The sequence below is a fragment of the Solanum verrucosum genome, unplaced genomic scaffold (genome assembly GCF_900185275.1).
Source record: "Solanum verrucosum unplaced genomic scaffold, falcon-dt-bn FXZP01000152.1, whole genome shotgun sequence".
Lineage (NCBI taxonomy): Eukaryota > Viridiplantae > Streptophyta > Magnoliopsida > Solanales > Solanaceae > Solanum > Solanum verrucosum.
The window spans coordinates 628,582-645,533 of NW_026020179.1; positions in this window are offsets into that span (position 1 = coordinate 628,582).

Here is a 16,952-nt window from a genome sequence, read left to right on the forward strand (position 1 = left end):
AGTATGCCTTGAATTTCTCAAAGGCATATACCACAGCTAGTAGTTCATGTTTAGTTACTGTGTAGTTTCACTTTGCTCCATTTAGTGACTTGCAGACATAATAGATCGGATGGAATATCTTATTGCGCTTCTGCCCCAACACAACTCCTAGGGCAGCACCACTAGCATCGCACATTACCTCAAATGGTTCAGCCCAATCTGGGCCAATGATCACTGGGGAAGCAATCAGCTTCTAGGTGGATGCAACTTTTCAGTCACCTCAATTATGGCTTTGTCTACCTCTTATCCTTTTTGCAACACCTTGTGACCAAGGACTATACCTTCCTTGACCATGAAATGGCACTTCTCCCAGTTCAGCACTAGATTGGCCTCTTAGCATCTCTGTAAAACCCTGCTAAGATTGAACAAACAATCATCAAAAGTGTCACCTACCATTGAAAAGTCATCCATGAATACCTATAGAGTGTCCTCTACTATGTCCGAGAAGATGGAAATCATACACCGCTAGAAAGTTGTTGGTGCATTACATAGTCCAAATGGTATGCGTTAGAAAGCAAAGGTGCCATAAGGACATGTAAAAGTGGTATTTTCCTGATCTTTAGGAGCAATTGATATCTAGTTGTACCCAGAGTATCCATCTAAGAAACAGTACCACCCTTTTTTAGCCAACATGTCAAGCATCCAATCCATGAATGGCATTGGGAAGTGGTACTTTAAGGTCCACTTGTTCAGCTTTCTATAGTCCATCCAAACTCACCATCTAGTGACTAATCTCTATGGGATCAACTCGATTTTTGCATTAGCCACCACTGTCATACCACCCATTTTAGGCACACATTGCACTGGGCTGACCCAATGACTTTCAGAAATAGGGTACGCAACCCCAACATCCAACTACTTTATGATCTCATTTTTAACCACCTCTTGCATTGGTAGATTACCTCCTCTGGTGCTCTATGCTTGGACTGTAGTCCTCCTTAAGTTGGATCTTACGAGTGCAGTCACAGTTTGTACCTGTTCATCATTCAAATCTACAGCCAAGATCACAGGCAAAGTATTGTTAGTACTCAAAAATACATACCTCAGGTGACTGGGTAATTGTTTCAGTTCCAACACAGGCGGCTCCTCAAAGGATGGTTTTGTTGGAGGACTTGGTTTGTTTTCAGATCCAGGTCTAGTTTCTTTGGAGCATAAGAGTGTGCTCCCGTGCCCTATAAGGCATTCATAGTCTCCACATAATCAGTCCAATAATCCGCTTCGAAGTTCATCAACATAGCTGCTAATGTTTCGACAACAAGCCTTTCCTCAATAGTCGATCCCATCTCTCCTTCATCAAAGGCCTATATTGCAGACACCACATTCATGTCTTGTGGCTGCTTTATTGACCTAGAAATTTTAAACTTTACCTCTTTCTTGTTGAGTCTGAATTTCAGTTCTCCACTCTCATCATCAACTAATGCTCGTCCTGTGGCAAGAAATGGTCTTTCCAAAATTATGGGAACCTTAAAATCCACTTCGCAATCCAAAATCACGAAGTCTGTCGGAAAGATGAAAGTGTCCACCTTTACATGCACTTCACATAAGATGCCCACAGGTCGCTTCACCGATCTATCTTCTATCATCAACCTCATTGCTGTGGGATTTGGAACTCCTAACCCTAGTTGCTTGTAGATTTCCAGTGGCATCAGATTTATATTGGCCCCTAAATCACAAAAGGCCTTTGCAAACTCAAATGATCTGATGGTGCACGGTATGGTGAATGCATCCGGATCCTCCTTCTTCGTACAGAGATCTGGTGGCAATAGCACTGCAGTGATGATCATTTCAGTTAAATCATAACTTACAACTCTTTTCTTCGTAACCAAGTCCTTCATGAACTTAGCATATCGTGACATCTGCTCTAGGGCTTCCACCAATGGAATGTTCACTAATAGCTATCTCAGCATGGTTATGAACTTATCAAATTTCCCATATCTAGCTTTCTTTATAAGTCTTTGAGGGAACAGAGGAGGTGGTCTTGGTATCTACTGTAAAGGCATAGTTCCCTCAACCCCTTTTTCCTTTGACCCTATTGGTTTTCTATTGGTTGAGCGTCTTCCACATCATCTACATGTTCAGATTCAACCTCATCTCTTCCGATTCGCTCCAAACCCTGTTCATGCTCAGTACCTGCAAAAATTGGTTCATTAAGAATCTTACCACTCCTAGTGGCGATAGCCATGCAATGCCCTTCCTTCTTAGGATTTTCAATAGTATCACTTCGTAGTGACCCATTCTTTCTCTGGTTCAGTGATGCTGAAAGGTGTCGCAACTGTTGCTCTATTTGTTTGATGGAGGTGGTGTGTGAGTCTACCAGTTGACTCATACTGGAGAAGTCACCTTTCATCTCCTTCACCCCTGCATCAGTTGACTCAACCTTTTGGGGCACATTAGGTAACATATCTTCCAGCTTAGACCCACTGGAACTACCACTTGCACGGTCTCTATTACCTGGGGGCACATTTGCACCACTGTGATCATTTCTGTAACCATCTCTATTATGCCAGTTTCCCTTCCCTTTGTGCCTACTTCCTGAGAATTTTGCTACTATGCGATACGGCAAGCTCACCATAGTTCACTGATCCTATTAGGCAATCTACCTTCCGATTAAGCGAGCCTCATGATAGTTTTTAAACTATGATTCAAATTGAGTTTGATTTCAACTAACCATCAAAAATCCTATGTTTGAATGCATGCATTGTAGATTATGGCACGTACAAATGGAAAAAAGGGTGGTGACATCTGACACAGAGTCGAATAGATACTCTACTCCTCTTTTGAAGAAACACAAGGGCATATATATTACTAAGACTTTGGATGCCCCTCATACCCAGAAATCCAATCCACAAGATCCTACTAGTAGGGGTAAGAGAGCCCAAAAACACATGCCACAATGTAGGTGAATATTCGATCCAAGCTAGTGTCACCTAAACAAGATCCAAACCGAGCCTCTTGTGTTCTTCCGATCATAGATCTAAGGGCCTTAAATAGGCTAAAGGTAGGAGAATGCACTATTGTGGAGGAGTGTAGGATTGATTTAACATTTCAAGAACACTTCATCCAATTCTAGGTGCGAACGATCGTTAGTCAGTATAAAACCCAACAAAGAGTTGGGATCGAACCCACAGGGAGCGGTACGTGTTCAAATTTAATTAGGAAGTACAAATGTGGTCTAATTAGCTATAGGAATAGAAATTATTGAAAAAGTCATGTAAACAAGTCTAAAGGGGGTGACACGAATGTCAGATGAGGGGTTTTGGTTTGCAATTATCAGCTACAACGCAATCAAACAATAATTAAATAACAATATAGAGAGGAATTATTGGGATGTGATTGATTATAGGAAAATTTCATTATATGGGTAATGGAAACTACTAAAAAATAGCTAAATATAGTGGGTAGGCTAGGATATGAGTGAAATAGCTTTCTCTCGGACAACTATCCTGAATCAAGTGTTTTCTTTTGAACATCAACAAGCTTACCAAATAAGAACAACCGACATCTTAATTCATCTACTCTCTCGAGCAAGATGGGTAGGATTAGGTTGAAGATTTACTCTCTCGAGCTGAACCCATATAAACCCAACACCTACAAACTATTAATCAAAAGCTTTGGTTCCGAAACCTTGATGCTTATCGTGACCAACGACACTAACCTTTGGTTCGAGTGTCTACGATCATCGATAATATAGTAATCCAACCAAGGGTTGGGGTCGTGTCCCAAGGGAGTGGTAGTGAAAATAGTAGGTAATTAGAATTTCCTTCTAATTAATTGTAGTTAAAGAAATTTACGAATAAAAACAAAATAAATTCAATGGGTGACAAAAAAGTGTCAAATATCAATTTGGGGGGTTTTGTCACAAAATAGTAAAAATGATGAAAAATAACAAGAAAAATCAAGTATGAGGAAAACTTCTTGGGGTGTGACCGTAATACAGGTTAATATAAATTGTTGGGTTCATGCTTTCGATAGGAAATTTGTAAGATAATAGTGACTAGGCTAAGCTTTAAATGGAAATAAGTTCTCTCTCGAGAAACTTACCCCGTTTCAAATGGGTTTCTCTCGGACACCCATTTGCCGCATCAAGACTAGCCTAAGCCTTACCCCACTCACTTTCTCGAGCTGAGTGTTAGGATATGGGATTAGGGCTCACCCTCTCGGGATGAACCTCATGTCAACCCACTCCTTAGGCCATCAGTCTAGCGGTATTTGTTTCACGACCTCTCTCGAGCAAGCCGAAAACACATGGGTGGTTTTGTATTTGCAACTACAAACCCATTAAATTAAACTACAACCACTAGGTGAAATCACCATTAAAATACATCTAACCTATCAACAAGCAAAACCCAACAATAATCTTAACTTATATTTGCTAAATCACACCCCAAGAATGGGGGTTTTTAGCCACACATCAAGAAATAAGCAATTATACCTAAAATGATATTGAAATCAAATGGGTATAATAAATTAAACCTTGATTTAAGCAAAGGAAGAAGAATAGAGAAGACCCACTTCCAATTTGGGAAAGATGAACTCCTTTCTTCTTCAAGTCTTCCAAAAATCCTTTCCAAACTTGAGAGAAAATATGAAAGCTAATATTCAAAGTGTAAAAATTACAATAATGCTCAGACTCTCTCATTCCACACAAAAACTAGTACAGATTTTAGTATTTATAGTCTTCAGAAAATAGTGTTGGCGGATCGCTCGGTGAGGTTAGTCGTGAACACCGAATGACTCGGCGATTCTCCCTTCTTCTAGTTCATCACCGTTTGTTCTTTGCCTTCAACATCTGTGCATTTTGGATTATTGGGCGGTATATTTCTCCTTCCCGGAACTGATCGGCGAAACGCCGACTGCTCCTTTCATCGCCTTTTTTATCCTTCTTCTTCAAGGCTTCGTTTTTAGCCTTTTTGTTCCTTTTTGCGCCTAAGTGTCCATGCTTCCACTAAAACTTCAAATACCTGAAACTTAAGTGTTTTCATCAAATATTTAGACTAAATAAGCATTTGAGGACACTATTTCTATTAAAATAAAGCACTAAATGAGTCCAATTTGTGGACTCATCAACACCCCCAACTTAAACTTTTGCTTGTCCTCAAGTAAAACTCAAGTTCAGCAGTTCAAATAGGATGTCTCAAATAGTGCTACACAAGACTCGATCATAAACATACACAACAAGACTTAAACTACTCATGCAAAGATCAAATGTGTACTCAAAGATTTAAGTTGTGACACACCATTACCAAAGATTCGCATGCTCACAGTACTTGCTACTAATGCAAGTTCAGGCTCAACAACAATATATAAATGCCCTCACATAAAGAATGATTCCATATTCACACAGAGGGGTAAATCAATTTAAGATCAGGAATGAGATGCAACGCTCATACTCAACAAAAGGAACACAATGCATGTTTTCACTCATAGGTTTGCCCTTATTTTCCAATCAACCTTCGGTTCGGCTTACTCAAGATCAAAAAGGTCTTTTCAAGGCTTGTAATGGGGCTGAGTGCAAAGGTATGGTCATTTAGGCTAGGTGAATTTTTATCCACATGAGATGTGATGTTCTCAAAACCTCATTTTCCCTTCCCTTATCACTTTTTCTTCTAGTGTTTTTAAGTCATCCTTTTATTCACTCTCTATGTATTGCTTGGAAACCTGATTTCTTTTTGCACTTTTATTCCACAATTTTTCTTTTTCCTTTTTTTTATTTTTATATATGGAGGGTTTCCATTTTGTTTTGAAATACCATGGTTTAATAAAGACTTTTCCTTGCACTTTCTTTGACTTTTCCTTTTCCTTTTCACCACACCTCCAACTTAGGCTTTTGGCCTAACTTGGCTATTCACTTAAACACATCTCAAGAGGATTATAGGTAGTGAATGAAGTAAGGTCTAGGGTTCATCAAACTTCCTCCAAAGAAAGGTAAGGCTCAAGGGGTGTTCAAAAGAGTTTCACACGCTCACGGGTAGGCCACAAAAGAGGTATAAGTCAAATTGGCTCACACTCTTTAAAGTTGCCTAAGATCATTTCAAGAGCACACCTTACTAAATCAATTAGACTAACGGGGTAAATTCTAGGTTTATTCATGCATGGTTCAAAGTAAGCTCATCACACAAGGCATTGACACTAAAGCCAAACAAAACTACCATTTTAGCTAGTGTGCAATGATCATCACAAGAGAGTCAATTCGTTAAATGGCTAATCACAATGAGATGTAAAGAGTTCACATATTGTCTATGCAACTTTATTTTGTCTCTTCATAGCCACACCTTCATGTTTGTTTGATTGAGATCACTATTTAAGATATCGGTATTGATCGAAACCGAGACTTGAATTTGTACAAGAACAACCACTTTCAACACAAGAGGTGGCGGAAATTTTTGAAATATGAAAATTTTTCGGAAGGTTCAAAATTATTTTTCAATTAAAAGCAAGGAGCCAGAAGCTCAAACCTTCCACAAAAAGTAGTGTATAACACGAATTTAGCTCAAAGCCCAATATATAAACAAAACTAATATGCACAAAGGTGGGCCTCACCCCACCATAAACAAAAAGCATTTGTCCTCAAATGCGAACGAAAATATTCGAAAGTAAAATAAAGTAAGACAAAGAGGGAGGTAAAGAGGGGATCCTGCCTATGCATAGGAGCGACTGCATAGGCAGGATTCACCTTAGAAAGTCCAGCAGTACCAGATCCACTAGGAGCCAGCAATATCTACCATGCCCTCCTCTGTCTCAGTAAGGCCCTCATATCCTTACCTTTATCTCATGGTGGAGGTTCTTGTCTGCCTTTCTTTGGAGGATTTGATCCCCCTTCATTTTTAGTGATACCATGTACTCTTTTCCGGGGTGGCATGACAATATTGGTCTTTACCATATCTTCAGGATACTCAGACTTCTCCCAACTAGACTCAACAATATCAAGCACAACCCCACAAGATTTAACCAATTTTAAGGCACAAACAACCTAATCCTATCAGAGAGGCCCAACACACGTCATCATGAAACAATAATTGCAAATGAGTACAAAAGTTTCAAAAATAAATTCGGGGTTTAGAGACTAACCTTTGATGCCGATCAAATAGCTTTTTGTAATGCTAGGCAGCAAAGAAATCCAACCCCAAGCACTAATCACTGACTAAAATACTAATTTAAGGAAAAAATCTAGAAAATAATACCTTTGGTGTGATTTTGGAGAGTTTGAAACAAGGGAAAGTGAGAGATTCAAAAATTTGACCTTTGGCATTTATATAACCGTTCAGTTCTTGTCCATTCAGCGACGTTAGTCGCACTCACCGAACCACTTGACAAGGCACCGAGCGATCTTTCATCCCGCCCTATCTTTAACATCTTCAATTTTCTAGGGGCGTAGTCGGCGGTCTACATTAAGATTGCCGAACAGGTTGGGGATGCGCCGAGCTGCTTTTCGAGTTCGCCGAGTTTTACAGGCGCTGCAATGCTCTTGCATTGAGCCAAATGGTAGAATTCAGCCGGGCTCGCCGACCTGTTTGGCACCAGCTGAATGGATTTCTACTCGCCAACCTAGAATTTTCCACACTTTCCTCATTTTTAACCTGCAACATTAACACACCATTATTTATAAAAGTAAAATCCTACATTTACGACCTTGGGTTGCCTCCCAAGAAGAACCTTATTTAACGTCGTGGCTCAACGTAGGTCCTGCCTCACTCTTTGTTATTGGAGCTATACCTAGTGTCACTAGGTAACCCCAATATGTCGGTTGGATGGAGCTGAGGCATTGCAAACATCAGGAGTGATATGATGTGCTGGATTGATCTAGAATGAGATCCAATCAATTGATTCAATGCTTCAACATTCTCTTTCATTTCATTCAACACACGACCTTGATCGCTGATCTTTTGGAGATTGATTTGAAGTGTGTCCTCAACACGACTTTTCTCATCTTTTCTAGACTTCTTCCGTACATGAGGAGGTATATACCTCCCTTGGCGTTTGAACTGGTTTTCCACCTCATATATTTTGGTTGTCAAGTCATTTAGTTGAGATACCAGTGCAACTATCTCAAAGTCACCCTTGACTCTTGATCTACCTCAATTGGCTTGACACCTACTCCCTCTATCATGCTTAGAGGACCTGCATACACAAACAATAAACCAAGAAAAACAAAACTAAAAGTAAAATTAGTAAAAACTACACTAAAAAGAACAAAACCTCTAGAAAACTACATCTTCACGTGACACCACTCCCCAGCAGCGGCGCCATTTTGATTCTTATCGTGACCAACGACACGAACCTATGGTTCGAGTGTCTACGATCGTCGATAATATAGTAACCCAACCAAGGGTTGGGGTCGTGTCCCAAGGGAGTGGTAGTGAAAATAGTAGGTAATTAGAATTTCCTTCTAATTAGTTGTAGTTGAAGCAATTTACGAATAAAAACAAAGTAAATTCAATGGGTGACACAAAAGTGTCAACTATCGATTTGGGGGGTTTTGTAACAAAATAGTAAAAACGATGAAAAATAACAAGAAAAATCAAGTATGAGGAGAAATTCTTGGGGTGTGACCGCAATACAAGTTAATATAAATCGTTGGGTTCATGCTTTCGATAGAAAATTTGTAAGACAATAGTGACTAGACTAAGCTTTAAATGGAAATAAGTTCTCTATCGAGCAACTTACCCAGTTTCAAATGGGTTCCTCTCGGACACACATTTGGCGCATGAAGACCAGCCTATGCCTTACCCCACTCACTCTCTCAAACTGAGTGCTAGGATATGGGACTAGGGCTCACCCTCTTGGGCTGAACCAAATGTCGACCCACTCCTTAGGCCATCAGTCTAGCGGTCTTGGTTTCGCAACCTCTCTCTCTCACAAGCCGAAAACACATGGGTGGTTTTGTATTTGCAACTACAAACCCATTAAATTAAACCACAACCACTAGATGAAATCACCATTAAAATACATCTAACCTATCAGCAAGCAAAACCCAACAATAATCTTAACTCAATTGGCTAAATCACACCCCAAGAATGGGGGTTTTTAGCCACACATCAAGAAATAAGCAATTATACCTAAAATGATATTGAAATCAAATGGGTATAATAAATTAAACCTTTATTTAAGCAAAGGAAGAAGAATAGAGAAGACCCATATCTAATTTGGGGAAGATGAACTCCTTTCTTATTCAAGTCTTCCAAAAACCCTCTCCAAACTTGAGAGAAAATATGAAAGCTAATATTCAAAGTGTAAAAATTACAACAATCTTCGGAGTCTCTCATTCCACACAAAAACTAGTACAGATTTTAGTATTTATAGACTTCATAAAATAGTGTTGGCAGATCGCTCGGTGAGGTTAGTCGCGAACGCCGAATGACTCAGCGATTCGCCTTTCTTCAAGTTCATTGTCGTTTGTTATTTGCCTTCAGTATTTGTGCGTTCTGGATCATTGGGCGGTATACTTCTGCTTCACAAAACTGATCGGCAAAGCGCTGATTGCTCCTTTCATCGCCTTTTTGATCCTTCTCCTTCAGGGCTTCGCGTACTGGAACAAAGGGCGGAGTGCGTCCCTTCGGCAAATCACCAAGCATCTTGGCGATTCTCAGGCTTCAGCTTCTTCGTTCTTTTCAGCCTTTTTGTTACTTTTTGTGCCTAAGTGTCCATGCTTCCACTAAAACTTCAAATACCTGAAACTTAAGTGTTTTCATAAGATATTTAGACTAAATAAGCATTTGACGACACTATTTCTATTAAAATAAAGCACTAAATGAGTCCAATTCGTGGACTCATCAAACCTCTCTCTCGATCAAGCTAAGAACACAAAATTAGAATTGTATTTGAAACTACAATTCATAAATTAAAACTCAGCTAATGATTAAACCCATTTCAATTAAGCATTAAAGTTAGTAATTGACAATACCCATAAGCTAATTCAACCCATAATAACATGATCATATCCCAAGAATTGGGGTTTTATCTAAACATCATAAAAAGATAAAAACAATTACCAACTCGATTAGCCATCAGTTGGATAATTGTCTCCAAGCCTTTACAATGTTGTCCAAAGGTTCAATTCAAAGACTCAAGTCAAAATCCTCAAGAATTCTACAATAAGCAATCAAAAACTTAGAGAAATACTCTACTCTAGAACGGGAACTGTAGTATCTGAGAGAGAATTGTAATATCAGGGTAACCACCCCTCAAAACTCCTTTTCAAAATCAATTTATAGTTTTCTACTTTTTGTCTCAAAAGTCCACTCGGCGGGATATGTCGTGGTTCGCCGAGTGGTTCAGCGATCCGTTGTTTGCTCACTTTCATCGCCATTTTGTATTGGTCATCATCATCCCAAGTGCTGTAAGTTTGGGCGATCCAACTTGTTGTCACGGAAACGGTCGCCGATTCGCCGACTGCCCATTTATGTCGCCGACTTTGTTTCTTTCTCCAGGGCTGGCATACTGGAACATTAAGCGAGTTGAAGAGCCACTCGAAGGTTCGCCGAGTGGTATTGGCGATCACCAGAATCCTCTTTTCTCTACTTATTCAGCTTGTTTTGCTCTCTTTCGCCTAGTAGTGTCCTTGCCTTGCTCCTTAGCTCATATACCTGAAAATCCATGCTTTAACATCAATTTATAGCATAAATTATGCATTTGAGGACACTAAAACTATCAAAACAAAGCCCTAACTGAGCCCAAATCTTGGACTCATCGACACCCCCAACATAAAATTTTGTTTGTTCTCAAGTAAAACTCAAGATCAGCAGTTTAATAAAGATGTCTCAAATAGTGCTGCATAAGACTCAACATGAATGCACACAAAAGGTTCAAACTACACATACAATGCTTAATTATGCACTCAAAGATTCGAATTATGAATCACGATCATCAAATATACTCAAGTTCACAATACTTGCTTCAAATGCAAGTTCAAGCTCAACAAAGGTACTCAAATGCCCTCTCTACAAAGATGATTCCATACTCATACAAAATTCATCAACAATTCAAAGTTCCGAAATCACAAACAACTATCACACTCAAAAAGATGAACATATGCATGACTTCACCCATAGGCTTGCCCTTGTTTTCCAATCAACATTTGTTTCAGCTTACTAAAGATCACAAAGGTCTTTTTAAGGCTTGTAACGGGGCTCAATGCAAAGGTATGGTCATTTAGGCTTAGTGGCTTCTTTCTTCATGAAGTATGGCGTGAAAAATCACTCTCTCTTTCTCTTTCATATTCACATATGTTCCAAATTCCACCCCATTATTCGACTAGGCATGAATTATCGGATACCCTATTTTCACTATGTTGACACACTTTATTTCACAATCTTTACTCTTTTTCAATCCTTTTTTTTCTTTTCTTTCTCTTTTTTTTTTTTACATGGAGGGATTCCATCTTTTTCAAAACAATCTACCAAAGGGAGAATTTTTTCACATTTCTTAACTTTTCTTCTTTTTCATTGCACCCCCAACTTAGGGTTTTGTCCTAAGTTGGCTATTCAAATATACCAATACTTCATGAAGGTTATATGTGATGGGTAAAAGAGGTCAAAGTTGTTTAAGTTTCTTCCAACAAAAGGGTAGGCTCAAAAGGTGCCAAGCTAGGTTCACACATCTCAAACGGTTGGCCATAGAGAGGTATATTATCAAATTTGGCTCACTCTTCAAAATTATTGCCTAAGATCATTTCAATTGATCACTTACCCAATTAATCGGACCAACGGGGCAATTTCTAGGTGTCATCAAATACCATGTTCCAAAACAAACTCACCACACAAGGCATTGGTACCAATATAAAAAAAGACCCCACACTTTCAAGCTAGCGTGCAATGTTCATTACAAAAGGCTCATTTGACAAGCAGCTAGTCATAATGAGATGCTAAAAGTTCAGATATTGCCTATGTAACCTAGTTTTCCTCATCGTAGCCGCACATTCATTTCGTTCAATTAAGAGCACTATTCAAGTCATCGGTATTGACTATAACCGATACTCAAATTTGCACAAGAACAACCACATTCACACATAAGAGGTGGCAAAATTTTAAAATTGGTTCAAAAAATACTTTTCACAATAAAACAAATGGGCCACAAGCTAAGAACATCCACAACACACTTCAACAAAGAAGATATATATCCAAACCAATAAGTTCAATATTCACAAAACTATCATCAAAACCAATACACAAAAATAACCCAAAGGAGGTAGGTATGGAAATACCTCACCCTACCCAAAAAAAATAGGCAGTTGCCCTCAAATGCAACTAAAACAAAAAAAAGTATAAGAGGTAACAGAGAGGGAGGGGAAAAGTCATCCTGCCAGGCTAAGCCTAGGTGAAGTCTTCATCTTAGTCACTCCATCTGTTGGGGCATCAGTGCCTGGTGTCACAAAATTTGTGGCTCCATTGGAACCCATCAAGGAAGTATCCCTCATAGAGGTCTGAACAACTGAATCTACCATAGCCTCTTCTAAGTAAGTCAGGCCCTCAAAAATAGTCTCCGCCTGAACACCCAGCTGCTTCTCATCAGTCTCAGCCTCGGACTCTGCAGCAACATCATAAGCTCTAACCTCATCTCCGGTGGTAATCGGAGGCACATCAGAATTAGCTGGAATATTGGTGCTCGGGCCATTTGGGATCTCCACAGTCCCAAAGTTCAGGGACATATCAGTGGACTTCAACTAGTCCACATCTTTCCTCAATGCAGTAATCTCAACCTTTAAGGCCGTCACCTCATGAGTAGCTCCCTGGCCTCTCTCACACACCTCTACTGTCATCATTAGTGCATCAAGAGAATCCCTGAGAGGTGTTAGTACAGCAGTAATGGCTCTCTCAATCATCCCAGGAACAATAGCCTCTAACCAGGAGGAATACATTTCAACAGACTAGGATAAGTGCCCCATTTTGTAAAGCATAACCTGAGTGATAGGAGGCTTAGAAGCAGAGGTACTAGCAACAGCAAATCTAGGGGGCTGGGGGGCAGCAGAAGTACTCAGGGCCTTAGAAGGAGTGGAGCTAGAAGTACTTGAAGGCCTAGTGGCCAGAGTAGGCAAGACTGCCTCTACAGGTAGCGTATCAATATCAATTCCCAGGAAAGTGTCCACCGAGATTGTCCTCCTCCTCTCAACTTCATCTTTCTGGTACTCAGCCTCAATACGCCAAATATCAGTAGAGGAAGTGGGTGTCACTTCCACATCCATCTTCACATCTCGAGGAACACGAGCCTGTCTGCACAGCTCGATGATCAATATCGTAAAGGGAAGAGATGTCTAGCGCTGCTTGGCCCTCATGGCCATCTCCTACTCAATGATCAAACCTAGATTGAGCTTCTACCTATCAAAAATAGATCCAAGACAGGCCGTCTTTGGGTGGTGGAAAATAGACTCGTTCTTGGAAAAAATGTAACACCCCGGAAGTTAGTAGGTTAAACTAGAGCCTAAACATGAGGGTTAAAGTCAAGAGTAAAGGGAAAGGGCCAAGGGAGTTGGGTGAGGGACATGACAAGGGGGCCAAGGCTGTCCAAAATGTGCCTAGACACTGCCCACCTTGACCACACGGGTCTTCACGACCCGTGGTGGCCAAAATGAGTTGTAGTGCCACCCGTGGTGGGTGAGGCAGTGATCCCACAAAACTGTCCTAAGGAAGGCTAACCTTCATGAGCCACTTCACGGCTCGTAGTGAAGACCACAGCTCGTGGGAAGGCTCGTGGGGTTGCCTTCACCATTTGGGGGGCGTCCCAAGTTGAGGTGGCGACTGGTCAAGGGACCACGGACACCACCACGGGACGTGGTGCCCTTGACGGGTCGTGAACCTGGTCTTGAGGCCTGCACCCCACCTTAAAGTGGGGGTTATTTTAGGTAATTCCAATTTAGGTAGTTATTAAATGAGGTCATTTTGTATTATTTTAATACACCTATATAAGTCTTTTTAAGTCATTAACCAACCCATTCACCTCATAAAATCCCAAAACCCAAAGGAGTTCATCTTCTCCAAAAATTCTCTCTCTAGAACTCAAGGAAGAAAAAGAAGAAAGGTGAAGCTAGGGTTGAAGAATCAAACTTTTCTCCTCAAATTCATGGGAAATATTCAATAAGGTATGGTATCTCTTCATCCATGGGTAGACTTCACCCATGGAGCCCCATCAAAACCCCCAATTTCAAAGTTAGAAAACCCAAAAGTTAGTGCTTGACTTCAATCTCATGGATTCCTTTCAAATTCATTTTTAAAGGTTGAATTATGTTTGTTTAAGAATATATTGATGATTTTACCTATTTTTAAGTTGAGTTCCTCAAATATCCATGAATTTCCCTATTTTCTCAAATTGGATCTTAAAGTGTGGGTTTGGATTGATGAAAGTAGAATGTTATAGAATTATAAATGTAATGAATTGATTACTTGAATTATGCTATTATTAATGTCTAACGATAATTCTAGATGTTTTGATAAATCATGATCTATGGTCCTTGAAGGGCAATTTATGAGAATTATGTGTATGCTTTATTAAAACTTTGAGAGTAATGTGATTATGACTGTGATGTAATTGTGGTGTTGTTGAAAGACTATTCGCACACTTATGAATGAAGTATGAATAAAGTTGCCATGATTATGATAATGATGTTGTATTGATTGAAACACTATTCTCAATTATACACCTATGAATGATGATGACATGTTGTGCAAGGTTTTCTCATATAATGATGTACCTTGAATTGGTAGGCTAAGGGCATCCCTTTCATGTGTAATTAAAGAGTTATCTTGATTGATATACCTTGAATCGGTAGGCCAATGGCACCCCTTTAATTAGTGACTAATGAAGTATTCTAAGGCTTTGTCTTGAATTGGCAAACCAATGGTATCCCTTTCGTGAGGAGTCAATGAGCTATTCTAATGATGTACCTTGAACCGGTAGTCCAATGACACCCTTTCATGAGTAATGTTGTTAATAGAGAATTAACTACTTCGGGGGAATTTAATGCTTAGCACCGACTGAATATTGTGAGGAGGAAGCTCTCCCTAGTATGGCTGGGTTTCTAGTAACAACCTCTTTATCCCATAACTATGTGCCCACATAGGTTATTCGCTAGTGGATCCACCTAAACTAAATGTTACCGATTCTACCTTAGGCAAGTAGACCAACTCTTTTCAGTGTGGGAGACACCAAATTCCTTGATTTGCTCACATGGTCTATGTCGGTTAAGGCTTACCCCCACAATAAAAGGTTATGAACTATGGCTCCTCATGAAGCACTAAGTGTGGCTGGGGGTATGGGACTTCATCCATGCATTGCACAAGTAGGCTTGAGTGTAGTTATGGTGTTCCTTTTATGTTATGATGGATTATGAAATGAAGTATGCTTAATGTGGATTGTTGCTAAGAGTTGCTTTTCTTGATTTGCCTTATAAAAGGTTAATGTTTCGTTGTCTATGAGTGTTAACTAAGGATGATATCAAAGAATGGTAAGTATGATTATGGTGGCCTAAAAGTGGTACTTAGTATAGATGGGATTATGGGATCTTATCTATGCATTGCACAAGTATAACTTAGGGTTACTTATGAGATGGTTCTATTATGCTATGATGATCTATATGTTGAATATGGTTGTGACTTATGCTTTTATACTAATGTGCATGATGATTCTCAAACTTAGTAAAGTGCATGCTTTTCAACTAAAATGTTTTTTTAGCATATTTTCATGGTTTTTATGCATGGCTGTCATACTTAGTGCATTTTTGTACTAACCCATATTTTCTACATTCTTTTCAAAGTGTAGGGATTGACACTCAATTTGATTCAACTTGTGGCTAAGAGCTTGGGATTGATCATTATCCTTGCTAGTTGGCGAGTCCTCGTGATTCGAGGATGTATGAGTCATTTGTAGTTTCTTTCTAGTTATTTCATTTTCGGACAATATTGTAAGAGCTGTGTCCCTATTTGATTCAAAGCTTGTATTAGATGGTCAATTGAGACAAGTCTAGACTTCCGCTTGCTTTTATAAAATACTTCAATTGTAAGGAAAAAATTTTAAATTTCTGCATCATTTCTTTTATTTTATGTGATGATATGCTAAGGGCTTGTATGAGACCCCTTCAGGGTCAAGTACGTCGTGTTACATCTAGGGTGTACCCCTGGATCATGACAAACTTGGTAATCAGAGCACAAGGTTTAGAATTATTCTAGGATGATGTCTCATAAGCCACGTCTAGTAGAGTCTTGTTCATAGTGTGAAGTGCACCACATTTATGAATGTGAGTCTATAAGATGTTAGGATGTTGCACTTATTTCATTACTCTTAAGTCGTGCTATAGAGTTTAGCTCTATAAAGTCCCTCTCATAACCCTTCTCTTATGTCTTCAGGAAATGAATACATGAAGGGCTAACACTAGAAGAAGGGCTAACACTAGAAGAATGGAGGGTGACAATGTGAATGAAGGAGCTCCTCAAGGTAATCAAGCTCCTCAAGTTAACCAATCTCCGGTTGATCCCGTGGTTGAGAATGTGACCCATGTGGAGTTTAGGTCTACTATCCAAATGTTGGCCCAATCCATGACAACTCAAGCTCAAGGCGTGACAACTCAAGCCCAAGCCATGACGACCCAGGCCAATAGAGATATTGGGCCTTATGTGAACTCTAATATGAATTCTGTGGCTTCTAGATTGAGGGATTTTGCGTGAATAAACCCTCTTGAGTTTCTTGGCTCCAAAGTAGAAGAGGATCCCCAAAGGTTTAACGATTAGGTTTGCAAACTGCTTGATGTTATGGGGGTGTCTTTGGAGGAGAAGGCGAAGCTAGGCGCCTGCCAACTAAAGGATGTGGCTCAAGTTTGGTATGATCAATGGAAGGGTGAAGACCCGTAGGAGTGGGCCCGGTAGAATGGGAATCATTTAAATTAGATTTTTTCCCCTAGAATTGAGGGAATAACATATGCAAGAATTCAT